This window comes from Wyeomyia smithii, chromosome 2 (assembly GCF_029784165.1).
Source record: "Wyeomyia smithii strain HCP4-BCI-WySm-NY-G18 chromosome 2, ASM2978416v1, whole genome shotgun sequence".
Lineage (NCBI taxonomy): Eukaryota > Metazoa > Arthropoda > Insecta > Diptera > Culicidae > Wyeomyia > Wyeomyia smithii.
In genome coordinates this window covers 181,884,655-181,912,597 of record NC_073695.1, presented here as the reverse complement: position 1 = coordinate 181,912,597, position 27,943 = coordinate 181,884,655, and the positions used below count along the sequence as shown (strand labels likewise).

General features: G+C 36.3%; 1 protein-coding gene, 1 long non-coding RNA gene and 2 other non-coding genes across 4 annotated transcripts in view; 3 read left to right on the top strand and 1 right to left on the bottom strand.

Annotated features, from left to right (window-relative positions):
- The window catches only part of LOC129724280 (Kruppel-like factor 3), a 342,621-nt gene that overhangs the window by 108,955 nt on the left and 205,723 nt on the right, over window positions 1-27,943 (bottom strand). The window lies entirely within an intron of this gene.
- LOC129724281 (uncharacterized) overlaps window positions 1-27,943 on the top strand; it is a 113,208-nt gene that overhangs the window by 21,765 nt on the left and 63,500 nt on the right. The gene's annotated exons all lie outside the window — the stretch shown is intronic.
- Window positions 9,346-9,418, top strand: Trnak-uuu (transfer RNA lysine (anticodon UUU)). The gene has a single exon. It is a non-coding gene; the product is annotated as a tRNA-Lys (tRNA).
- LOC129726254 (U2 spliceosomal RNA) lies at window positions 13,445-13,639 on the top strand. Its single transcript, XR_008728303.1, has one exon. It is a non-coding gene; the product is annotated as a U2 spliceosomal RNA (small nuclear RNA).

The following is a 27,943-nucleotide window of genomic DNA, read 5'->3' as shown; positions in this document are numbered from 1 at the left end:
TTTTCATATTAACAGAAACTGATTTGAAAACTTTTGATTTTCTTCAACGCAGTGAAAATAGATGAAAATACATACAGTTGAAATTTAGTAATTGTATAAATTCATCTCATATATTTCTGCTAATTCAAGCTTGTTTTAAGAAGTTCGAGGTGAACATTTCAAAGACCAAAGTATTCTTAGTGTAGTGAGTGGTTTTGTTTAGTGATTTAAATAAAAAGAGGTCCGCTAGTGATGAAAAACTTCGGTTGACTGCTGAACGACTCCCGTTATAGCCGTATAGAACATTGCGCGGATTTTGTTTTTTGAGGTAGGTGATTGAATTAAATGAGTACTTGGTGATTGAATTAAATGATTATACTTTATGAGGAATCTAAAGTGAACTAAGGAGAATCCATTCCATGGATTGGCAGATTGGTTTAAGGAGAAAATATGCGTTGTTTCCTGTTTTCAATTGTGTTTTCATGTTGTATGAGATGAATATATGGGCTGAGATGACTATTGGAGCAGTTCCCCTGCATTCAGATTGCAGCAACCATTCACAATATCTAGAAGGATAATTTTTGGTTCAGTTCGAAGAATTTCAAATACCTATATTTGGACAATAACGTATACACAAATTTCATTCTAAAAATTGAAATTTAAAAATGGAACTCATATCGACCAACTACTGGATTATTAGTTCATGAAGAAAACATCATCGATGATCCAACTCCTGGATGTCCTAAAAAATTGACGCTAGCTTAAAGAGACATGATACAGCACGTTTATTTACAGAACGAGTCATTTAAGTGGAAACTAAAGTGATGCTGTTTTTTGAATTTTGGAGCAACTTCAATCATAACCAAACCATATCCTTAATACTATACGTTATTCTATCAAAAATATTCAACAAAAGAAAGATACAGATTGTTGAACCAAATCAACAGAAAGCGACTGCACCAGAGGAAATAGAAATAAATTTAGCTCGTTCACCGCATCCCGATATTACCAAAAAAAGATTGGAGGAACTTAACAATAACACTGTGCAAAAAAAATAGACTTTTTTTCTGCCTTGGCTTCTATATATAATTTTTTTGTGTATTTTTATGCAAAACTGAATTTCCTCGAGTTTGAGGATATTTCAACTTGAGGGGCAACAATGGCGCCATTTTGAATTTTTGAGAAACCGGTAATGTTTGTGGTTTTTTCGACGCCATTTTGTTTTGAGGCCAAATATCAAAATTCTAAGAGTTTGTCCACATATTAGCATCTTTTTACCCATCTTTTGAATAAAATAGATCTTAAATCGGACAAAAACTGAGCTCAAAACGGTGATTTTACGAAACCGGGTTTGGCATAGTTTTAGTATATTTTTCACAGAGCAAAATAATATCGACTATTTTTGAGCATTAATGGTAATTCGCTGATATCTTATAGTGGTAGTCAAATTATATCTTATTTTGAGTAAAAAAGTCTCGGAAATCGAATGGTAGGTGTCTGATCAACGTAAAATGTCAGCAAATACAATACTAAAATAGGTTTATCTGCTGACATTTTACGTAGATCAGACACCTACCATTCAATTTCTGAGACTTTTTTACTCAAAATAAGATATAATTTGACTACCACTTTAAGATATTAGCGAATTACCATTAATACTCAGAAATAATCGATATTTTTTTGCTTTGTGAAATATACTAAAACTATGCCAAAACCGGTTTCGTAGTAACACCGTTTTGAGCTCAGCTTTTGTCCGATTTAAGATCTGTTTTTTTTCAAAAGATGGATAAAAGGATGCTTATATGTATACAAACTCTTAGAATTTTGATATTTGGCCTCAAAACAAAATGGCGTCGAAAAAACCACAAAAATTACCGGTTTCTCAAAAATTCAAAATGGCGCCATTGTTGCCCCTTAAGTGGAAATATGTTCAGACTCATGGAAATTTATTTTCGTATCAAACTTCATCAAAAAATCATACATAGGAGCCAAGGCAAAAAAAATGTTGCACTGTGTTATTTCAGCATGTCTACTTCAGAAAGAAAAATTAAACTTTGAGTACAAAGTATTAAAAAGGAGGAAGAGTTAGTGAGGCTACGCCAAACGACAATTATCAACTGCACATACAAACACATAACATCAACATCCGCAGCATGTTGCGTCTCCACATTTCACAAAATTATAGACAATCGATGGATAGACATCGATTGCAACTCAATCAGCAGCAGGTAGTCCAGTTCCAGCAGTCAAATCGTTATGATAAGTATTAATTTAGTTAAGATATTTCTTTTTTAAATATAATAAAAACAAGTGTTGTCTGAGGTCAATTTTTAGCTCCTGCATCATTCCGGTTCCGGAGAATGGAGATACTCATATTGGGTAACATTTGGTCACTTTAGACTGTTCGTCAGAAACCGGAAGACACCATCTTAGAATTCGAAACGGTGTCTGTGATCGATTTTTAGCTTCTGTGCATTATTTTGGTTCCAAAAATACTCATATTGGATGGAAATCGGCCATTTTTGGCTATTTTTCAGAAACCGGAAGTTGCCATTTTACAATTCAAAATGTTGTCTGAGGCTGATCTGTGGCTTCAGTTCATCATTACGATATTGGGTGGAATTTGGTAAACTTTCACTGTTTACAGAAACCGAGAACCACCATCTTGGATTTCAACATGGCATTTGGAGACATTTTCTGGCCTCTGGGCGTCATTCTGGTCCGAGTTTTGGCTCCTCTGTATCGACCCGGAAACTGGAAAACCTGGTTGAAATATATGTTTAATTTGTATGGGAGGCCTCCCTCCCCTTCCAGACTACGGAGGAGTGTCAAACCACCATAGTAATTTGTGTTTGATATGTATAAGAGCCCTCCCATCCAGAAGTGGAAAGGGGTTTCGAACCATCATGAGAATATTTTTAGCTCCTAAAAACCCTCTATTCCAGAATAGGGAGGGGTGTGTAACCACCCTGGAAATTTTTCTAGCTCTCAAAAACAGTAACTTATCAAAGTTGGTTCCATTTTTTTGATTATCTCTTGAGATATGCAAAAATTTGTGTTTCTTTTGTGGAAAACCCATCCTTTCCAGAAGAGGGAGGGGTGTCAAATTATTATGGATATATTTGTCACCCCTAAAAACATTCACCTGCAGAAATTTGTGTTTCACTTGTATGGAACCCCTCCCTTCGAGAAGAGGAAGGGGTGTTGAACATATATTATGAACATATTTGTTACCCCTAAAACATCCACATGTCAAATTTGGTTCCATTTACTTGGTTAGAGTTTGAGATGTACAGAAATTTGTGTATCATTTGTATGGGACCACTTCCTTCCAGTAGAGGGAGGGGTCTCGAACTATCATAGTAACCTTTCCTGACCCCTAAAACCCCTATATACAAAATTTCACGCCGATCCACAGTGATACGAGAGCTCAAAAACGTGAACTTAATTCATTTGCTCTCCAAATAATGGTTTTATTGACAAACTATCTTCCGAAGATATTTATTATAAAAAAGGCTCAAATCATGACAGAAAGTTTTAGTTCGAAACTCAACCGCTAGTGGCGCCGCAAAATCTAACTTTTTAGTCTTACACTTTAGAGAAATGGTGTCTTCAGCAAAGTTATAGATAAAGTTCTTACAAAAAACTTTGTCGAAGACACTTTTCTTTTAACTCTTCTTGTTTTGGATATATAACATTTCTTATTAGACTTGTCTTTAAAATTAGTTTTTTTCGAATATACAAAATACTGTATATAATGTTCTATATATATTTGTATATCATTAAAACACACAACTTTGTAGAAGACACAAAATAGATAGCTTCCACACAAACCGAGTTATTGCCAAAAAATGTTAAGAGAGCATCATTTTTTGTACTCACCTAGAGCACAAAATAGCAAAAACTAGCAGACGAAACCTACATAGAATGAAATATTATCATAATCACTCTACGAAGTCACTTTGAACGTTTGTCCCTTCCGGTATCTTCATTGCCTAAGTTTTGTTTATAAAACAGCCTTACTCAACTTTTTCGATGACAATACATGTCAAAACGTTGGCCAGATTACTGATCCTTGCATACCTTTTCCCAATTAAAAAAGTTGTATCAACTATTGCATTTTTCTAATAATTAAATTATATTTTTATGTATTAATTTTGCTAAAATAAATGTATACAAAATATAATGTTGAAAAATCATCCCCATCAGAATTAGCATTATCCTCCTAACTAATATCTGGCCTGTATTTTTCATCACCGCATATCTCATTAGGTGGCTTGTCTCGCAAACTGCTTATAACTAGATCTATTGATTCCAGAAAACGGTGTAGTAAATCAGCATTTACGGCTGTTCTAGAAAACTTTTTGATGTGGTCTAATCTAATCTGTATCTATGAAGGTAACAATTATTATGTAATTTCAAATATTTCAGCAAGCTCATCATACCTCTTGATGTCTTTGTTCCGGCTTTCTTGTGCCTTGGCTTTCGGATAGCTGGCCAATAGGGACTAGGAAATGCCTACTAGATTTACAGTACAGTCAAATCTGTTTTTGTGCGACTCTTTTTTGTGCGAAATTTATTTTGTGCGACTTTTTTATGCGATTATTTTTTTTGTGCGACTTTTTTTGTGCGATTTTTTTTTGTGCGGCATATGAAAAAGGACCACTTCCGACAACATTTTCAGCCATTTATTTAGTTTTTCCGATTCTTGGAATAAATTAAAACGCATTACAGAAGTGTTGCGTCCAAAAATTACTATTTGAGCCAGTTTTACGTAGGAAAAGTCACGAATTGCTTGCCTACGAAGGAAAGCGGTTGAAAGGATTAGCATGTTTAAAAATCACAGGAAGGTTGTATGCAAAGCCACGACCGCAAGGTTGAAGTAGAATACTTTTACAAGAAAGATAACTCGGCTGCTTGCGTGTCAGTCATTTTTTTTCCAGTAAATAAACGTTGACCGTTCATTGGCAGTATTGTAATTTCTTTTTGTTTGATATTTTGAATGAAGTTCATTGAATATTTTTAAATTTTGTGCAAATGAGAAGTTGAAGTGCTGCCGAATTGTAATATGCACATTTGATACGACATCATCAAACGGGAACGGAACAAATGCTACGGTTATGCAGAACGCGAATGACGGCGCGATGCGATTCGCTTTACCGTGGTGAAATGTACAGCTTTTTAAGGCGAAGTAGACCTATACATTTCAACACATTTCGTCTTGCCGAATCGCATCGCGCCGTTATTTGCGTTCTGCATAACCGTAGCCAAACACTAAGCGACGCACGTAACACGTAATAATAGTCAGAGCATGCATGTAGATGAAGATAATTAACTTTGGATTATAGCGCAAAACGAGAAAGTATTAACTCTTCAAATATTCATTCAAATTTCTGTTGTTCAATTTAATATCCGATGAAATGTCTGTTTATTATCTGACAAAGTTCTTATATAGGCCAAATGATGCATTCCCAATTTACTAGGTCCATAACTCTGCCGACCGTGCTTGGGAAAGCAATCGTATAACGACCAATCAGAGGTCGAATTTTGTGTTTTGACAAGGCTTAAGGATTTTCAATAGTACAATAGTTCGAATGATTAAATTGCAATTAAATGCATCTGGAAGGAATCTTGGAAGATTTTCTAATCGATTGCTGCAAAAACGATGGAAATCCATCGAATACTAACCGATTTATTAGCATTTGAAATTGGACATATTTCTCACTTTTTTCAGTTTTAGATTTTCATTTCACATCCCTATGTAGCCGAACTTCCTGAGAGAAGTATTCTACTTCAAAAGACAATTTCCACGTGTTGTAACGTGCTGGAGCACGAAATCTATGTCTGTGATAGAAAACCTTTACGTTCACGAGGCATGACTGGACTGCAAATTATTGTACTTAGACAAAAATCCTGTTTTGAATTGGATGAATTTTTAGTGAATAAACGTGAACCGTTTGTTATTCAAAGTTGGTCATGATGATCGCATCCTTTGCGCTGCCCCTACAGTGGAGGGTTAACAAAATAAAGTAAAAGTAAAAATTAGACAACTACAACAGAATTTGATTGAATTCCGCACAGAATGTCTGCTTGTGTTGATGCCAGAAAATTACTAACCTTCAACTATTTGTTTATTTGCCTAGAAAAAAGCATTTTGCGGTTCAAAATCGGTTGCTGATTACAACTTTTGAGCTGCCGTAACATTGGGGGAATTAAGATACACGGACAACATGCACTGTGGAAGCTATTTTACATTTAGTAAATTCGACGGGTGCGACAGATTTAAATTGCTAGGATGCAACATAGAATGCTTGCTTGCGTTGACAAAAATTATTAACTTTCAATGACTTGTTTATTTGCCTTGAAAAAGGCATTTTGATTTCCAAAATTGAATTTCCTGATGGCAATCTTCATGCTGCCCCAACACGGGAAGAATAATGGCTGTCTGGCGACACACGCAGAGAAAAACCGCGCTGCTCCTGAGACGTGGTGACCAACCACAGGGCTAGTGCTGCTGCTAAGGAAAAACGACTGCTGTTGTCGCTGTCTAGAACTATTATGAGCGGCTCCGGCTGAAACAGGCTCTTATATAGGCCAAATAGCATGTTTGATCCTGTCGACCGTGCTTGGGAAGCAAGCATATAACGACCAATCAGAGGTCGAATTTTTCGTTTTGACAAGGCTTGACTATTTTCAATAGTACAATAGTGTGAATGAAAAAAATTACAATTATCTTCTTTTGAGAAGAATCTTAGAAGATTTTCCAATCTATTGCTGCAAGAACGAAGGAAATCCATCGAATACTAACCGATTTATTAGCATTTGAAATTGTACATATTTTTCACTTTTTTCAGTTTTAGATTTTCATTTCACATCCCTATATAGCCGAACTTCCTGAGAGTAGTATTCCACTTCAAAAAAGTTACGTTTATCAATCCGATGTTTTAAAATTGTTCTCATAGATATTCTAAATCAGAATCAACAACTTTCGAGTTATTTTTAACTGAAATTTTTTTTTATGCGGTCCCTATCTACCGCATAAAAAAAAGTTTTTCTTCAATAATGCTGTGGAAATATTGTTTTGAAGCTGCACATGAAGTTTCAAATGAACAAGTTTAACTGTACTTAAAAAAAAGATCGATACATTGAGAACGATTCTTTGCGTGAATTTGTCCAATGCTATTACTAGTTAAAGTTTGTGACATATTCTCCCTGCAATTGCAATTTGAACTGTCTTTTTGAATTTCATATCAGACAATGAAGATACTAAAAGGGACAAACGATCAAGGTGATTTCATGGAGTGATTATGATAATATTTCATTCTATGTAGGTTTCGTCTGCTAGTTTTTGCTATTTTGTGCTCTAGGTGAGTACAAAAAATGATGCTCTCTTAACATTTTTTGGCAATAACTCGGTTTGTGTGGAAGCTATCTATTTTGTGTCTTCTACAAAGTTGTGTGTTTTAATGATATACAAATATATATAGAACATTATATACAGTATTTTGTATATTCGAAAAAAAAAAAAACTAATTTTAAAGAGAAGTCTTATAAGAAATGTTATATATCCAAAACAAGAAGAGTTAGAAGAAAAGTGTCTTCGACAAAGTTTTTTATAAAAACTTCATCTATAACTTTGTTGAAGACACCATTTCTCTAAAGTGTAAGACTAAAAAGTTAGATTTCGCAGCGCCACTAGCGGTTGAGTTTCGAACTAAAACTTTCCGTCATGATTTGAGCCTTTTTATATGTTAAATATCTTCGGAAGAAAGTATGTCAATAAAACCATTATTTGGAGAGCAAATGAATTAAGACCACTGTGCGATCGGTGTAGTATTTTCAGAGCCTATATGGATCAGACAGACAGACAGACTGGACTGCATTTTCGAGAGTGCTTTAGCATCAGATGCGAGTTTGAACGAATAAATAAGAGTTTTTATGTTTTGATCAGTATATAACATTTGGTTGGATCCCTCAGCTTTAACAAGAATATATTCTGTTTTTGTTGACTGGATTTGTTGACTGGAGCGTTTTACCCCAGGAACCCCTTTTCGAAATTTCTTAAGAACAATAATGCCAAAAAAATATAGGATAGGATTGTTCAGAAGCTTGTAGAGCCAGCCGGTGAAAAAAGCCGCACTGAAGCTGAGACGGTAGGAACAGTAATTATTATGTTAAGTTAATGAACAAAATAATATCTGAAATTATTTCAATTAAAAATTTGATGACAATATCGATCGTCATAAGTCCGATAACACTCAAATTTATCTAAGCCCCACCGATTTCATTGTTTTAAACATTAGCTTTTTTCTGTGCTAAGCCAATTATTCCTTGCGAGTTTGCCATCAAATCTCCAATGATTACATTGAATCCTTTTCACTATAAATAAATACCAATACTTTTGACCAATAGAACGCAAAAGTATCAGTGCTGCCCTACATAGAAACAAACCGTAGACAATGTGAAGAATAAGTAAACAAACTCACTTTATCAGTCACGAAAGTGAGACTACGGCTACCCAGCAGTTCTACTTTCACGCGTCGAGTGTATTACAATGAATCAAATTATTAGAACTGTTAACAAAAACTCGTGCGCGTGACGTTTAACGAATTACTCTTCTTTCGGCGCTTTGTAGCCAACGATGCTCGAGCCTCGAGGTAAAAACGCCTTCTCTAGGCTGCTAACTTATTCGTAGCACAAATTCACGCTTCGCTTACTGGACCAATTGTGGCCAGAATAGTGTTAACAAATTTTTATTTCGAAATTCCTCAATTCACCTCAGCTCAGAAATTATCGTTGAAAATGAATGATTCGATTATCCAACACAGCCGCCCGAAATCAAATCAAAGTCAATCATGTTTGCCCCTGTCCGAAATATTTTGGTATCGCGGCGAGGAGAGCGCACAGCGAAAACCACCACACAGACTGCAGCAGCCGCTAATAATGCTCAATCTCCTGGAAGTGGTCAGTTAAGCGTGATTTCAGCGCCGATCAATAGGCCACACTTGCAGAATAAATTATGCCTAATGAATGCGCGCTAAATTTTCGGGCACTGCATCGGCTACCGTCCGTCTGCAGGTCACAGCAGCAGCCGGCGCGGGGTGGTTTGGTTTCCTGCCTCGCGGAATAGCTGACCGTCAACAGCTGATCGGTTGATTGCGTTGCGCAACGAGTTGTCACTTATTTAGGAATTTCCGTAATTATTTTGAAAATATAATATTCTGTTATTTGATCATTTGAAGTTGTCATGAATGAACAATGTTATTAAAAAAAACTCTAAATTTGTACGTTAACTTCATAAGACATTTAATATATATTTTAAGTAAGATTGTTAGGTTTTTTCCCGTGTGAAAGGTATTTGCAACAGCCCGGATAGCTCAGTCGGTAGAGCGTTGGACTTTTAATCCAACGGTCTAGGGTTCAAGTCCCTATTCGGGCGAGTGGTATTTTTTTACCTGCGAGAATATGAATTAAAACTCAGGTTGGGTGTTGTGGGACCCGGAGTGCTGCTGCTGCTTGCTGTTTTCGATTTAATTTTTGATTCATTTTAATGTAAAATACACGACGAAGAAAAACCCCTGCTGAAAGTAGTCCTTTATTCATATTCAATTAGAATAGATATTGTTGGAAAGTTGCTTTAGGTAATACGTTATTTCATAAAAATAGTTTATAAGAAAAGAGGGCAAATAGGCTTTATTATTATTTTGAGCATAACTTCAAGTATAGCAAATAAAATATTTTCCCAATACTGGTATACGATTACACAGAGTATAGCGGCCGTTTCTAAATAACGTGGTCATTTTTTGTTCGTTTATTATGCTCCCTTTCTCCCTAGTTCCCGTGGTCTTTCGAAGTCTTTTCGTTAATGCCCCCGTTCTCCCAATGCTTTTATCTTTGTGGTCTTTTCATTTCGCGGTTTTGAAAAGCAGTTCTAATCGAATTGTTCGCTATACGGGATAAAGTTAGAGAATGATGAATACATTTTTGTTTCATTTTTCAAAATCTGAGATCGGTGTGTTTTTTATGCTATTATGTTTTTTATGCTATTATTTCGTTGAGTATGTAGTGTAAAATTAAGTATATTGGAATGTTTTTTTTATTGACGTGGGACTACGTCTTTGTTTACTATACTGGGATGTATTCTGTAAAATTGGAACTGAAACTGGCAAATGTTGCGTCAAATTTCAAACGTTGATAACAGCATAACCACATGATGGATAACAACAACCGATATGTTGTTGGATAGATAAAATGTATAACAATTTTGTAATATGATAGTTATCACTCTAATTTCATTGCTAAGCGGTAAAATTGATAAAAAGTTTAAATGACAAATTTACGCGAATAATGAACCAATTACATGCGAGCATTCCTAGCACAGACGACGTGAATGGACACCATCCGTTCCCTGTGATATTCTCTGTATCCATATCGAAATAAAAATTGACAGAGTCTCCTCGTCACAATAGGTCAATTTATTTTTGCTTCCATGAGCTTAGATTAATATAATGTCTCGAAGGTAAAAGTTTTCCGAAAAGTTTGAAACAATCCCCATTCTTGAACAATTTCTAAACCTGCCTTCAGAATCTAATAAAAACTGATGTCTTGAAAGAAAACATGCTGGTAAAAGCAACAGTACCAGTGGAGTACAGAACCGCAAGTCTCTCATCGTCTATGATTGCAGCGGCACTTCTCTATTCATACATTTCAGCGGTACTCGTACTGCAGCGGTACACTTTTGTTCGTACATTTCTATTCGTGTGCAATCGAGGAAAAACTGCAATGCTGCTGTTGATGGTGATTGAAAGTTTATCTCATAAATATGATTGCCATAAATTACTCAACAATTTTATCTTCGATATTCACTAAATAATCGTGACCGGGTAGTGTCGAAAGAATAAATCCCTAAATATACACATTTATAGAAGAGTAAGAGCCTGCGAATGCTTGAGAATTTTTTGTTTAATTTACTAAGATTCATTCAAAATCTCTTTTTACATTTTAAAAATGGAATTGTTGATTGCTACGATTTTTTGCTGGAACTTGTTAATAATTTTATTTGACTCCGTATATTTTGTAACAAAAAATCCCCTAATTACAGTGCTTAGTCCCACGTCACCATTTCATACAACCCTAGGGCTGTATACCTTGTAGTATTTTGTTATTTTTAAACAAATTATATTAAATTAGTTTTTATATTTCATAGCAAACAGAGCATAAAATATGAAAACTTGTTTAAATATTTTAATCATCAAAGTAAATTTTTCGATGATAATCATGGTAAATAGATAAAAAAAGATATAAGAAGTGAAGAAGTAAAAGTTTTTGGGAGTTTTTTAGTTGATAATTAATACGTTCGTTTTTTAGTGATCTTATTCTTTAGAAAATATTTTTTTCTCAATTTTGTTTTTTTTTTCAGTAATAATTAAGTGAATTCTTGAACTCAAATGAAAATAATATAGCATTAGAATGCTTTTGATTTTAAGAACAAATTTCAATGAAGTTTTATTCATTTACATGATCAACACATGGAGCCCCTCCTCCCACTCAACGGGCCTGCAATAATCTTTGATGTAGTTTAAACATAATTCAATTTATTCAAACGTAGTATTTATTTTGAATTTCTATAAATTTTTTGAATTGCTGAAAAATATCAATGAAGTTGACATGTTAACATATGTACATCTATCTATATCACTAAATAATAACATTGAAGGATGATAAGTTCTTGTCTCTGGGGAGCATTGGACATTCGATGAAGCTAATACTTCCTTTTAGTTCGTTGATCAGAAGTCGTTCGCTGCACTGCACAGTGGGGAATCGCTGGCCATCGACCCAAAATTGAAAATGCGATTTTTTTTTCAATTATATTTTTCCTATAGTTGTATACTATTGAAGCGTCAGAATACAGATTTTTAGAGCATTACGACAAAATTTGAATTTTCTATGATTTTTTAAAGTTTAGAGCATTACGACAAAATTTGAATTTTCTATGAATTTTTAAAGTGTACTGACTGAGTCAGCGTTTTTAGCGTTTCTCTTGGAAAATATGCAATGTTGCAGAACTTGCTTGAGCCTCAAGGGTAACTTGAATCTTGATGACGTCTAAGAAAAAGTTGTATATAAAATAGTCGAGAATAAATCCTCATCATCGGACAATGTATAATAATCTCATTGTAATATTCAAAAAAATTAGGCGGAATCAAAAAATTACGTATTTTTTGCATAAAACAGCATTTAAAGTTTAGATGGCAGGGTTTGGCACTTTAGACACTAGTTTTGAAAGATAGCTTGAAAAAAATGCTTTAAAATCCATCTAGCCTGATATATCGCAGAGTTGCGCAGAGTATTCTTCTTTCGAAGAGAAACAACGAGGGTTCGGCACATATTGAACTTTCAAGATGTAAATTTAAATTTTACACTGCAAACCGTCAACAGAATAACAAATGGCTCGTATTAGTTTGATAATAACAACGTTTTCAAACAGTATAAATAATCACACTATTTTCATATTTACAGGTTAAACCCATCTATATTCCGATAATTACCGAAGTATCAAAAAATAATCATTGTTTATGTTTTGAATCACCAGCACTCAGTACCAAAATCATGTTTTAAGTTTATATCATACCAGTCACATGTAAAAACAATCGTGTGAGCACAAACCATGACATAATACATCGCCTGCTAATTTCTACAGAGCAAATAGGTAATTATTATTTTGACGTTAGAAACTGCTTTATGAAAATCCTCCCTGAAGATATTTAAACTGTATTGAAAATGAACACAAAAATGGAGATGAAGGTAGAAGTGAATAAAAAGAAGTATGCGATAAATAGAAGCAATGTAGTATAGTCACTTTGAAAAAGACAAGTCATAAGTGATTTTCAACACAAAGCATATTTTACAATTGATATTTTTTTATTTTTTCATAACTGAATAATATTTTATGTTTTTTTTATGACATATGAAAGTCTTTCAAGCATCATGCATTTTATTTTCCAAAAGATTTAAACCGACGTAAAATTTTCCTCATATAATATATATAGAAAACATAAAAATTTCCCTAGCGTCAAAAATATGCATCTTCATGCAAAAATATTATCAAATTCGGACTCAGCATCCCAAAATTACATAAAAACCATGTATTTTCCATGATTTGAAGACATTTTTTTGCTTGGCCAGCAATTGTATGGAGTCGCCCCGCTGTGCACTGCAAAGATGTTGCTTATGAAAGGAAGAAGGTTTCATGGATGATAAAGAATCCTTTTTACTGTCTACACCAGAAGTTATACCTACATTATGCATAGATTTAGGACAAATCCTAATTCTGGTTCAGGCGAAAAACTACCGACCGCGACACGCGGCACACGGACATCACAGGTAGTCCTTATTATCCTTCCAACGATCGCTAGAGCAACATGGCCAGCTGCGATGGGCTTTTTCGGTGCAACCTTTGCACAGTATCGCTTCTCGGCCTAAAGGCTAAGATCAAAGTGTAGTATCTGTTCTTATCAGCTTAACATCTGATAGATCTCCCATAGGGAGACAACAAATGTTAAACTGATTTTTGTAAACAGGCGGAACGGTTAGGGGCTTGCTCCACTTCCGCCACGGGTTGGCCCGGTATTGCAGTACCGCCGGGATCGGCCCACGTTATTCAGTTAAAACTTTGTGGTTTCTGGAAGGCAGTTACGGACACCAACCACTGGGGATCAGCGTTGCCACTAAGTTTTAAATAAAATCTGGCAAAACGAAAATAAAAGTCTGGTAAAAATCAGGCAATCATTGTCGGATTAAATTCCCTAAAGTGAAGACCTTTTTTTTTTGCTCTCGGCGGGGTAGGTAGTTAAAGGCTGACCACGGTCCGTTTCGCAACGATGACCTTTTTGCGAGATGACGTAGATGAAATCTAGCAAAATCCAGATTTATTTGGCATACTGGCAACGTTGTTGGGAATCGTGAAAGTATCGTTATACATTACAGTTGAATTGTTACGTTACGATGACGGAACAAAAATTAGTCGGAACAACAATCTCCAGGAGAGCGAAAAATTTAGAACAAAGTGTTTAGAACAATAGTCTCTCCGATTAACGAATATTAAAATATTATTTGCCTATTTTATTATCATTAAATAAGGATTTTTGCAATATAACGTTCAAGAAGAGTGTTGACGGTTTTATAAATTTATATTTCTTAGGATCCGAAAGATTTAGCTTAAAACACTCTCACTACCGGAAAGATTATAAGTAAATGAATATATGAAAAAACATGTTATTTATTGAAAATGGTTTCGCACCGCGAATGTTTAGTTTTGGTTTTTTCCATTTATTTTTCCCGAATAATTATTACAGCGAATTCAAATAATCTCTTTGGTTGGATTTGTGATGTCTGAATAAATCGAAAATACTCGTTTATGTTCTTCCGGAAAAATTGTTGAACAAATAGGTTTAGGTTTTTTTTCGTTTATAAGTCAATAATATCTATCCATAGAAATAATCAGTAACGCATCGTGCAATATTTTACAATGATTAAAAAGTGTAAAGGCCCAAATAAACACACGGCGCAATGACACCTTCTCCATACAAAATAGAAGGCGTGATCGCTATCCCGTCTCCCAGTTTGTGTGGTGAAGACGTCATTACGCCGTGTGTGTATTTGGGCCTTAAGTGGTAATCAAATTCATAGCATGAGTAAACTAATTCTTGATTTAAATGAATAAAATAAACGTTGTTGAGTTTAGTAAATATGAATACAAAAAAAAATTTTTTTTTGCGGTGACTTTGCCTCAGTTATGTTCCAATTTATTTCTGATGGTTAGTGAAGTTTATTGTTATTGTGGCGAAAAAATAACTTTATGTTTCAATTATGCAGTTACATTGAAAATAAAAGCGAGCAGACGCTTTCTCAAATACACAAAAGCACAATCAGTAAAACATAATGGTAATAAGAGCCCAACTAGAAAAGAAATCACGTTTCGAAGTCTTTTATTAGAATGAACCTAAAATTAGATAAATAATAACGTATCGCGTCAAACCATATTTCCTCGAATACCATTCTCCGGACCTAATTGACGAAATAATTTAATCGTGAAATGACTTTCCAATGTAATAAATTTGCGCTCAATGTCCAGCTTGCAGACACCTTTAACTAAGCATAAAATTGGAGGTAGATTTAGAGCGATCGGAATGGCTTGGAACTGGAATAAAACATAGTTTCTATGGCAAAAAAAAAAAAAACTAATCATAATGGTGAAACTGACATTTATTTCGATTACAGCAATGGCGTAGTCCCCATTGAACTGTTAATTTGAGCTACTCGTTCGAAACAGATATAAAATTATAATTATTGGTCATAAAACATACTCTCGAACAAAGCACCAGCCTACATATGTTGTGAATGTAAAAAGTTAAGTGAGTTAACCATATTTCTCACGCGCTAGATAATACAAAAAAAGTAGAGGTGATTTGGGTGGGACAATCATTCACCTCAATTGTATATTTTAATTATGAGTAATCTGATTATAGTTTCTATTATAATTTTGAATGGTTATCGTTAATTGTGGATGTAATGGAATAGGTCACACTTAGATTATTATGACTGGTTAGAGGAACGCAATATGTCTTTTCTGCTGAACTATAATGACTCGTAAAACAGTTCGTCTAGCAGAAGGAACATGATTGGTGTATAAGGAAAATTTCAAATAGTATTATATTGATGGTACATTTCAATGCATCTATGCTTGTTGCTGTAGAACTCAAATTTTCCAAACTACACTTAGAGATATCTCTTAAAAGCGGAAGCATTTAGAAAGGTAGTTGCTGAGAGCTTTATGATTTTAATCTATTTTTCAACTATATTGCATCATTGAAATCTGATTGTTTAGAAAAAAATGGAATTTAAAAAAATTGTGCAAAACTTTAATTTTAGAAAATTAGGTTCAAAGACGACTGTAACATAAAATTTCAAGGGAAATACGGCTTTTTTCAGTCTCAAAGGTAGATTAAAACGCTGCTAAGTTTTATGTCCGACGTTTCGGCCTTTGGACTTTGCCTTCCTCAGGGGATATAAAGTTGTACCGTTTTTCGTTCAGTGTATAAAGCTTTACTTATAGTAAAAATTTTCCATACATTTCTTCATCCTGAACTTTCGACGTAGAACTACGTCTCTCAGGAAGTTCGCCTACATAGGGATGAAAATCTTAAAACAGAAAAGGGAAAAATATGTCGAATTGTTCGAGCTGTTCGTTCGTTCGCTCTTTTCTATGAACCGGTTCATATGAACGGATCGTGAGCTGTTCGCTTTTCCTTAGCAGTAGTGGATGCAGCGGTACTACTTTTTCGTCTAGTGCAAAAACTGTCTTTGGGCGGTAGCATCAGCACTATTGACCAGCACTTCCCCCAGTGGAAAGTTCTGTCGTATTTTGTCAACACACAGACGGGGATGTTGGCAATCAAAATCTGTCGACCGTCAAATTTCCAGTGTGCAAACAGCTTTCCGCCGTCCCTCCGGTGAACTCTGCCATTCAGAAAGTGATCGCGAATCCTTTGAATGATATAAGATTACGATCTTTTCAAAGGTAATAAATTTTATTCAACACTATTTATTAGTGCAAATCTCTGGAAATAATGTGGTGGCGATTTACGGCCAGTTTATATAATCCCGGTTTCGGCAATGCTCATGTAAGCTGACATTTGGTGAGAGGTTTTATTTATTAGTATTGAATAAAAGTTACTGTTAGTTGGGATAATCACATTGCATCATTTTCAGACGATGATACATAAAAGTAACTGTGGTTATCAATCTCGAATACGGAAAATACTCAGTTTGCTAATTCAAATACGTGTTCCATTCAGATACAAAATGGTCGATTAAGATTTATCGTATTTAAAAATCATTTGATGGTGGGGGTTTGCTCGTCTAGAGTAGATTTCCAGTTCCTAAAACACTCACATCAAATGGTGCTCAACTAAATTACCCTGTTGTTCGAAAACCGGAAGTTGGTATCGCGGATTTCGAAATAGCGCTTCGGAGATGGTTTTCAGCCTTTGGATGTCGGAAATTCTCATATTAAATGGTTTTGGCCATTTTGATTCCTTTTCGAAAACCGGAGAATTCGAACAGGTGACTGGAATTAATTTCCGGTCTCTGGGTATCATCCTGGTTTCGAAAATATCCATGTTGGAGCCTCCAAGATGCTTGGAGCCAAGAGATGCTAGAACTGTTCAGTGTAATTCCGTAGATTCTACGGATTTCCCCTGATTTCTCCCGGTTTCTACGGAATTCTCTGTATACTTGTACTACAGAAAATTCCTTCGCTCTGGCAAGCCTAGTTGGAGGTATTCTACAGTTGAATACACCACACAAATGAAGGAAACATCAATAAGATAGACTTACACTGAAAATAAATCGCACGCTAATCCCTATTGCTCTTTACATTAAATGTCAATAAACGAACCTAATCATTCTATTATGTCGACCCATATCGATTTTTATTGGAATCCAAGGTATTTTAACGTGTTTTGGCATTTGACGTGTGTAAGCATTGAATTCTAAGTGTAAAATGATTGATTTTGGTATGCATGACATGGCAAACCGAAGTGTAAGACATTTGATTTTGTGCTGTGAACAGAAACGCAAGTGTATTCCAGGTAGATATGAAATGTTTCATCTATTAGTACAGAAGTAAGTGGAATCTACTTGGCAGTAACGTGTCGATTTTTTACAGTGTAGTAACGGAATACCGCATTTATGCTATCTTAAGAAAAAAAATCAAGAACTTTATCCAGACACGTATCCTCCGAATGAACAAAAATAACATTGAAACTTTACCATGTCGCGTTTGGTATCGTAGTGTTTTGCCAATAAATAAGATTTATAGCTTGTTTTCCCACACTGAAATAAAAGACTGCTGTATAATAGCAGCCCAAATCGTCGTCAGACCGAACGACCGTGATTGATTTTTACGTTTTGAGGTTTACGGTGTTTGAATCGAAATCGATCTCGCTTGATGGGAGGAAAAACGGCAAGGAAAGGAAACTGTAACACTTGAACATGATCTATATAGAGATAGTTGCAAAACAGGTCAATAAAGACACGATTTTTACTACTATTCTCTCTGAATGGAATTGTAAAATTAGCACTTGAGCAACGTATTGCACTTTACCTTTTACTTTCGGGCGACGAATATGTTTATCACCAAGTGCGTTTTATTTTTAGATTTATGGTTCAAGTCGATCGACCTGAGGACCATTGGAAACATAAACCAACCACCTAGTGGATGGTTTTATATGGAAGTGTGATCATTTGCCTACATCCTCGTTATCGTTCAGATAATGAGCTAGTGTAGGACATATAATTGCGATAATTACGTAGTGAGTATACCAACATGTTGTACACAGACCCGCTATCAGAGGCACTTAATCAAATTGACAAAGCCTGTGGCAGTTTGCTTTCACAGGCTGGATTGATGTGTTTTGCCCCAATTGGCGCAGCACTGCGCTACTTGGTAACCTTGGCAGCAAAAGCAGGTACAACCTCGACATCAACGTTGATCTTAATCCAGATTCATAAAACAGGTAAATTTTCATTCGTGGGAAATGACGAAATATCAACCAATTGGCACGCTACCCGACTGAAGTCGAGCAATCTGACGAAATTTAGTAGTTTCATTTTGCGAGAACACGTCTGATAATCTGTGGTTCAAAACTGAAAGGCTGGGTCCTACGAACACCTCCCGTGTAGTAACAGGTGACGACGGAAAGGTTAACATGGTTGACTCAACTCTTTATCTCATTCACGACGCCCGTCAACAAGCCTCTGGTACCACAAATCCACCGGCGGTCATCTGTCGGATTATTCACATGAAGATCCTCCAGCCGGAGGGCGCAGCACTATTTCAGTAAATGGAGGTGTCGGATCATTAAAAATAAATTTCTGTGTCTCCCTCTTTCGTTTTTTTTTTCGCACGCGGCCAACTTAACGACGACCTTGTCCACTAAAAACTGCAATGTTATGCGAATAGGGATGGCAAACTGTTTGTGGCGTCGGTTTCAAACATGAAACATTATTTTTAATCGATAGCTTTTATTAACATCCCTAATGGCTAGCTGATATTTATTTTTATCTTGTATTTTTAGGGTGTGATTTTATTTTTTACCTTCGTAGTCGCCATTTGTTTCGGGTATTTATTTATTGGTGTCCAACAGTGGGTATGGCGGAAACTTTTAGTGGCGGTTGCGGAAAACGGGGGGCTATCTAGCGTTGTTCGGTGCTTCAGCAGCATGTAGCGTAAAAACACGATTATTTTTCAGCAAGTCTATCTATGCATAGTTCTTCGGTGGATTATTACTCGTATGTACGCAAATAGAGTGCTTGGAGCTATAAATAATACACGTGATTGTCTTCACCAATCAAGGTTGAGGTGCACTTGTTTAGCTAGTCTGATGGTTTATAGTGTGATCTTGGATACGTTTTCCTACTGACTTTTACGGCTTATGGGATTGATGAATATTTTTGTTAGGTAGGGAAGAGGGGTTTCGAATAAGGGAAAAAGAGAATATTTCTGATCTTCTATTACAAATTTTCAAAACTTATTTACTCCTCTTCCTTGAAAACTCTATTTTATAATTTGAACTAATACTCAAACTATGTAAAATAATCACTGCATTCATATTTTTATCCAAACCATTTCCTAATCAGACCATAGTACCGCCGGAAGGTTCCCGCAGATTATAGATGAATGGTTTTTCTGGAACAATATTCAATCTGTTCGTACCTAACCAGCGACAATGTGTTTCTTCCAAAACGGGAAATCAGAGGCTGCTGCCGCACCGGCACACGGTCGGCGGTGAATGTGAAAAAGCGGAATGTTCAAATCATAAATTTCTGTACTTTATTTGCTCCGTATGCAAAACTAAATATGCGCGCGCCTGTCACTGCCAACCATTCCGAGAAACACTTTTTTTCTCCTCCGTCGTCGTCGTCGTTCGGATTCCCGACCATGCTGCCCTGACCGGTATGAGCAGTGTCTTTGTTTTAATGCTCCTTTTTTCCGTTGGAGCAAAGTGCCGCCTCGGGAGGCTTTGAAATTTGCGATCCTTATTCGTACGGCGCGGCACTTGTGACTTGCTCGTGGCCAGTGTGCGGCTTTCTAACATCCTACTCCAGCATGCCGATATTGCCGTCGCGATTGATGCTGCTGCGGTGCTCGGTAGTCGTGAAATTGGTACTCACAAGTGTCACCGGTCAGGATTCATTAATAAATATCCGAACTCGGTTCAGCTTTGCTTAACGCTGCACCACTGGGTCACTACGGTACACTGTACCACCTGCGGTACCCACGATCCAATAAGGTCTGTTAATTTCGAACCTTCGACACCTCCGGGGTGACATTTCTGTTTCCCTTTTTCGTAACCCGCCATACAGTGGAATGTGGACTGTTGTAATTTGGACAAAATTTCTCTCATTAACAACTTACGAATTGAATGCACTTCTGGCTAACGAATAAGCATCGCGTATCGTTCGGTCCGATTGAACAAGTTATCCATTTAAATGTTCGATTTTAGCCGCCTTCAATGGCCCATTGTCTTCCACAGAATTGTAATGTATGTACGGTATGTGGGGAGATTCCTCGGAACGAGAGGAAATATGTGGACGGTTAAGGAGTCATAACAATATTTTCATAAATCACCATCAGCTCTGGCAGGTTGGTCTGGGCGGCAGCATGGTTTGGAGGATTTTTGCCGAGTGGAGCTCATTTGAAACAATTCGATGCCATTGACGTTGGACTACTATGTAGCGGTGCAGGAGGATTGCACAGAATTGTTGGCAAGTGTGGATAGAGCTTTTCGTGTGAACGAACGAGGAGCGGAATGGTCGCAGATGATTTTGATGCGATTTATGTCTTTCCTCAAGAAAAGTATAGCAACCACTGCGAAAATTGAAGTTGGGATTTTATTATTATGTATGCAAATATGAAAATCACGAGACACACTTATATATTAGATTTCGTGACCGATTTCAACAAATATTACTCTATCCAGTTCGCCGAACTGATAATTTGAATAAAAACCAATATAATCTGACATTTAGTTCAAACATAAGGTTAAAATCCAATAATAACGAGAGCTTACTGTCTCAAAACATTGACCTTAATTGAGTCAAATGACTTTCATATTCTTAGCCAATGAATCTCTTAACGACTAAGCATGTATAAACGAATTATTCAAGGATTGATACTATCTGCGATTATTGGGAAGTACTAAAAGTACATATCGAACGTATCCAAAATTATCAAAACTGAACGTTTATGACTGAAAAAGTTTAATTTTAGAGGGTATCTTCTATCAGTGGCTTCAAAATAAGTTCATTTCTTTCCTATTTTTTCACGGTGAATTAAGTGACACAGAAAAATATTCTATTGCATTCGAATAAAATTAAATTTATTTCTAGATAGAACAAAAAATATTTCGAAGACAAAAACACAGAATCGAGAACTTATTAACAGTCCCGCAAGGCAGATCGTCGCTAATAGCTTAAACGGTGTGTACAATTTTGGTAAATCCCACCCTTTCTCCTTCGTGTTCTTTGCTATTTGCCTCCGAAAATACATTGGCATCAAAGTGCGATATTCTTGTATTGAATCTAGCCGTTGCTTGCGGCCTCGTGTTATGATTTACGCTATAGCAGACCGACTGGTGGTCGCTATTGTTGTAGTCATTAACTACCCTAGCCAAGTTTCCCTAGCTTCTAGCTATTTGGCCTGTACCACCGCAACGCCTGTTTAGGTTAGACCTGTCGGGCCAGTTACAAGACCTGGACTCATGTTCCCTCTTAAAGCCCCTGAACAAATATCAGGTTGCTGGAGGATGCCCAGGAGACATACAGACCAGCCAACCTTGATTGAGGCTACCTTTGAACTATGTTTTCCTCGGTCATGGGAGCCTTATGGTGGCCACCTGAGTCCCGGTCGTACCCTTGCCCAGGTGATTTGCCTCTGTAGCAACCACCTCTCGACATACCGTGCTCTCGACATACCACCTCTTGACATACCGTGCTCATATCGTGCAGGTTTTTGAGCTGGAGAGTCTCCATCGAAGTGAGGGTCCGAACTTGCCCGTTTCACCTAACGTTTTTTAGGTTACTGTCTTTATAGATGGGTCATTTTACCATTGCATCTTTGCAGAGCTCTCAAATCATATCGCCGGTACGAGATTTACGAATGGCCCGAACATTCGTACCCAGATCATTTAGCCTGGACGTAACCTCTCATAGACTTCATGACCCAAGAGTACTTAGACCTGTCTATCTTGAGTATAGGCGCATCGCTCTTGTTCCTCGCGTTCGCTCTACGGTAGTCCAAAACCGTCATCCATAGTTTTACTCTTATTCGTGCCCCTATGAGCCTTTGAGGGCTTTGCGGACATGCCAGACACCTGAGAAGAGTATTCAGGTTCCGGGAATGAAACTAAGAGAGTGATGTTGCGGTAGTTACACTCCCCCGGACGCCTACTCGTATGACAGCAACCTAAGACTTTTTGCCAGCGCGGTTTCGTTCATACTTAGGTCTGTTGGGTCACTCTGGTCCAGAGCGCTAGGTACTACTAGTTACCGCGGTAAACTGGAATGTACCGAAAGGCTCATGTGCTTGAGAGTCACGAGTGTGTATCGTACGGTGTCATGCGATGCAATATGTGTCTTGGCCGGCACGATGCCTATCAGCATCGCCATTAAGGAAGAGAGAGAATGTTTCGACATACGAGGTACCAGAAGGTCATTTTCGATGCTCCGCTGGTAGCGAGAATGGTCTAACTCCACAAAGGGCAGATGAATCCACCAACTTATTCCGGAGTTATCGACTCGCCGTAGACCTCTAGCGTTGTGTCGTTTGCGAAGCCGACGATCACAATTCCTACAGGGAACTTGAGTCTCAACACACCGTCACACGCGACATTCCACAACACCGGGTCCAGGATAGAACCTTGCTGTACTATTGCGGTGTTTGGGACGTACTCCTGACATTCTCCGTGTTGTAAACATGTACTCGATTCGGAAGTCATTCTCTAGAACCTTGTACAGCTACACCGGTACATGGATGCTTCTAAGCGCAAGCGCTATGGAGTCCCAACTAGTGCTATTGAACGCATTCTTTTACAGTCTTCGGCAGTAAGACCAATCTCTGCCGTTTCCACCTCACCAAGAAGAAGCAGTCATCCAGGCACATAGTGTTGGAATAGTCATGATAAAAAAATCTAAATTAATCCACCTAGCGGTCAGACTCAGCCTTTCTCATTCAAACTTATTATTTGTGAAAATAAATTTACATGAATGCTTAAATCCAAAAAAGGTATATTCACTCTTTGGGTCCTAAAATATTGATGTTGTAGTTGAAGTCAAAAATTTACAATTTGACGTAATGTTAGTGCTTAAGAAATAGCGAAATAAAAGAAATGACTCTTAATTTCGAACAATTTAATCACTAGCGATACCAGGAACGTTCAAATAAGACGATACCACATTTAAATAATGTTGAGGCCATATAAAGCAGGTATAGTTTGAAATAGTCTTTGAATTTCTTTTCGTTCCATAACTTTTGAACCACATATGAAATTGTTATGAAGTTTGTTATTTGTACGTTTGAGAGATGACTCGTTCGTATGACAGTTATGTAGTATGTAGTATGTATGTAGTTATGTTCAAATAAGTCGTGTAATCATACACTCTAGAAAATACGCACGTAAAATCCACCTGAAAAATCACGTAAGTGACTGACCTTAAGAAAATCTTCCATTTTACGTGACGTTAGTAACTTTCACCTAAACTTCACGTACGATTCACTGTCAATTCACGTACAATCTGTATATGGTTACAGCGCGTTGGTATTTGTGTTTTTTTAACTTTGTTAGTGTTAGTGCGGCTGTGGTTTGACGTTTCAGACAACGATGTTTACGTGAATTTTTAGTATGCAAAAAAAGTCAATATGGCGGACAAAGGACTCCTGAGCTGCTCCAGCTAATTCAATATTGGAAGACACGCAATTTAAGTAGCCAGAATAATATTCATATTATCAAAAGAAAAAAATCTTTTGAATTTTCATTTGGTGAATTCTTTCCGGAACGATTGGATCATCAACAGGTAGTTTCGAGCAAAACATCTCCGGCACCAGCTGCGGGTGAACGGTTGACAATCGTTCCGGCCAATCCCGTTTCTCTCCTGTCGGAAATGTCGTTTCGGAGAATGTAATTATTTGTTGAAAATTAAAAATAAATATTATTTTTCACATGCGCCATGTATTTTATTTACTTGAAGATCACGTGGATTCCATCTGAATAACACGTAAAAAGTACGAGAAAATCATGTGGGGTTTATGCGTTTTATTAATGGTTTCACCTAAATATCACGTAAAAAGGTACGTGAAAATCAGGTAACAATTACCTGACCAACACCTGGTTGATTGACACTAACACTCTGACACATGATCGGCTTTCGAGAATTCGGCAAAAGTTACGTGAAAAGAAGGTGGGTGAGAATCAGTTACTTTTCCCGGTAAATTTTACGTGCATTTTTTTCAGAGTGTAATTCATCAGTTAACCCTTAACTAGCCCATTCATCTGATAATACTATTGATCAAATCGGCTGTGTACTTTCTGAGATAATGAAGTTTCGTGATTTTCACAATTCGGTACATTACAGACGAAGTTACAGTTCGATTACAGTAAAATTCAATAGGGTGTTATGAGTCAGCTAGACCTTTTATTTGACACTAATTTCGTGAAATTCGGTTCAGCCATCTCTGAGAAAAGTGAGTGAGTTTATGTATTCTTCGGAATATGTTTCTTTTAATAGCTAGATTTCATAGCCTTTTTAAACATTGCATGTTATGTTTAAAAAGGTTATGTAATAGTCCGATTGCAAAATCTCATTGGGTCTCATGGGGCAACTAGACCTTTCATATGACACTGATTTTGTGGAAATCGGTCCAGCCATCTCTGAGAAACATGAGTGAAATTAAACAGTCTTCAGAAGACGTTTCTTTTCATAACTTTTGAACCACATGTTCAATCTATATAAAATTCGAAAGATAAGGGTTTTTAAGATAGCTTGTTTATTTGATACCAACTTTATTGAAATCGGTTGTGTGGTTTCTGAGATATTGATGTTTCGTGATTTTTACATTTTTGAACATAACCTCTAAACTAAAAATCCAATTACAATGAAATTTAATAGGGTCTTATGGGGCAACTAGAATTTTCATTTGCATATTATTTTATTAAAATCGGTCCAGCCATCTCTGAGAAAAGTGAGTGAAAAAAAAATCTGCACACACACACATACATAGAGAAAATGCTCAGCTCGTCGAACTGAGTCGATTGATATATGCCATTCGGCCCTTTGGAGCACTTTCATATCTTCGGTTTTGCAAGTGATTGCTATACCTTTCTAGGAGAAAGGCAAAAAGTTAAAAAAAAATTAATTAGGAGTAAAATATTCGTGCTGAAGAAATAGCGAAATAAAAGAAATGACTTTGAATTTCGTACACTTCAATCACGAGCAATACCGGGAACGTACGAATAGCACAAAATCAAATTTAAATTTTGTTGTGGCCTTATGTATTGATCAAATCAGTTACAGTTTTAAATAGTCTTCGAATTTCGTTTCTTTTCATAACCTTTGAACCACATTTCAAATTGCTATGAAATTTCTTACTTGTGTGTTTGAGAGACAACCCGTTCAAATGACACTAGATATGTTCAAATAAGTCGTGTGATCTTTGAGGTAATAGACTTTCGTTGTTTTTATAATTTAATACATAACTGTTGAAATAAAAATACGATTATAGTCAAATAAAATGGGAACCTCTAGGAAAGCCAAACTTTTCATTTGACACTAAGATTGTTGAATTTAGTCCAGCCTTTTTTGGGAAAACGAGTGAATTTGAAAAGTCACCGGAACATGTTTCTTTTCACAATTTTTGAACCACGTGTTTAATCACTATAAAATTCGTCAATTAACCTTTAACTAGCCCGTTCATTTGATACCAATATTGTTCAAATCGGTTGTGTACTTTCTGAGATAATGAATTTTGGTGACTTTCATATTTTGATACATTACAGACAAAGTAACGGACCGATTACTTTGAAATTCAATAGGGTGTTATGAGTCAGCTAGACCTTTCATTTGACACTAATTTCGTAGAAATCGGGTCAGCCATCTCTGAGAAAAAAGAGTGAGTTTAAGTAGTCTTCGGAATATATTTCAATCGGGTCTTATGGGGTGATTAGACCTTCCAAATGACACTAGTTTTGTGGAAATCGGTTAAGCCATCTCTGAGAAACATGAGTGAGATTAAACACTCTCCAGAACACGTTTCTTTAAATAACTTCTGAACCACATGTTCAATCTTCATGAAACTCTAAAGTTAAGGGTTTTTTAAGTAGCTCGTTCAATTAAAGGCAATTTTGTAAAAATCGATTGAGTAGTTTCTGAGAAAATGATGTTTCGTGATTTTCACATTTTTAAACATAACCTCTAAACTAAAAATGCGATTGCAATGAAATTCAATAGGGTCTTATGGGGCAACTAGACCTCTCATTTGCAATTAATTTCATGAAGATCGGTCCAGCCATCTCTGAGAAAATCGAGTGAGATTGGGAGAGCGTTACATACACACACACATACACACACACACACTTACAGAAAATGCTCAGCTCTTCCAACTAAGTCGATTGATATACGAGATTCGACCCTTTGGAGCACTTTTATACCTTTGGTTTTGCAAGTGATTGCTATACCTTTCTAGGAGAAAGGCAAAAAGTTCACTCACCGCTCAGTGCAAAGAAAAATTACCGGAGAACTTCGCACAAGAAGATCATCAACGATATTTGATCTAATAGCACTAACTGCTGTCAAAACCCTTCTTTATTCACTCGATTTTGACCCAGTTTTGACCTGCCGTGCAGCCTGAAGCGCACTGTAAAATTTGTCAGCTTTAACCCACCACCGCACGTGCTAAGTTCGTAAACAATCCAAGTATAAATGACAGTTCTAAAAGGTTTGCTATTCACGTCGATGCATTAATATTAGTGAGCGTTATGAACTTTTTCAGATTTTGTATGAAACTTGAAATGATTATGCATTTTAAACTAAACTTATAAAACATACTTTCCTGAAAAGTTATAGAAATGATGAAGAAACATGTTTTATTTGTGAGAAATACATAAACACGCTGGAGTTTAGGTAAAATATGCTCTTTTTCATCATTTTGCCTGTAACCTTTTTGCACTTTTCGTTTTTTTCTTGTACTCTTATAGCGCTTCTAAATAGAGTCGCTTATGTTTCATACAGTAACAAAAGTCATGAGCTATGACAATTACCAAGATTATGCTCCAACTATTAGAAATATAGCATTTTTATATATTTTATTTCGACATATTGTCGCAATTTTTCACACTAAATCTAAATTAATATCAATTTCTAGTGTGTTTCAATTGGAGATCCACTCTTCAACCAAAAAAATCAAACATAAAACAACATAAAACGAGAAATTTCCAAAAACGTTCCGAATTCCATACAAAACGCGAAATTTTTCATAACGAGATTAGTTTGTGTGCGTGGATAGACAAAAATGTAGCATACCTTGTAGAAATGTCATCATACTTGGCGTGAACAATTACCTGGCATATGGTCCTTTTTATGTTATAGCATATGTCTGTGTTTATGAACAGAAGGTCGAGTTTCTGATCAGAATTTAGCACCAAGGCTTTGTTTTGCTTTGTTATAAGTATTAATGCTTTACAATAGAAAAACACTTATCCTTTAACCCTATCCCAACGGAGAGAAATGACTATCTAACTCTTATTACTCATAAGCTTAGTTTGGACTGTCATCTGTAACTACTATAAAGCCCTACATTAGAACCAACCATCAGCCCCTTCAGTGCACTTGTCGTCAAAGAAATGTATAC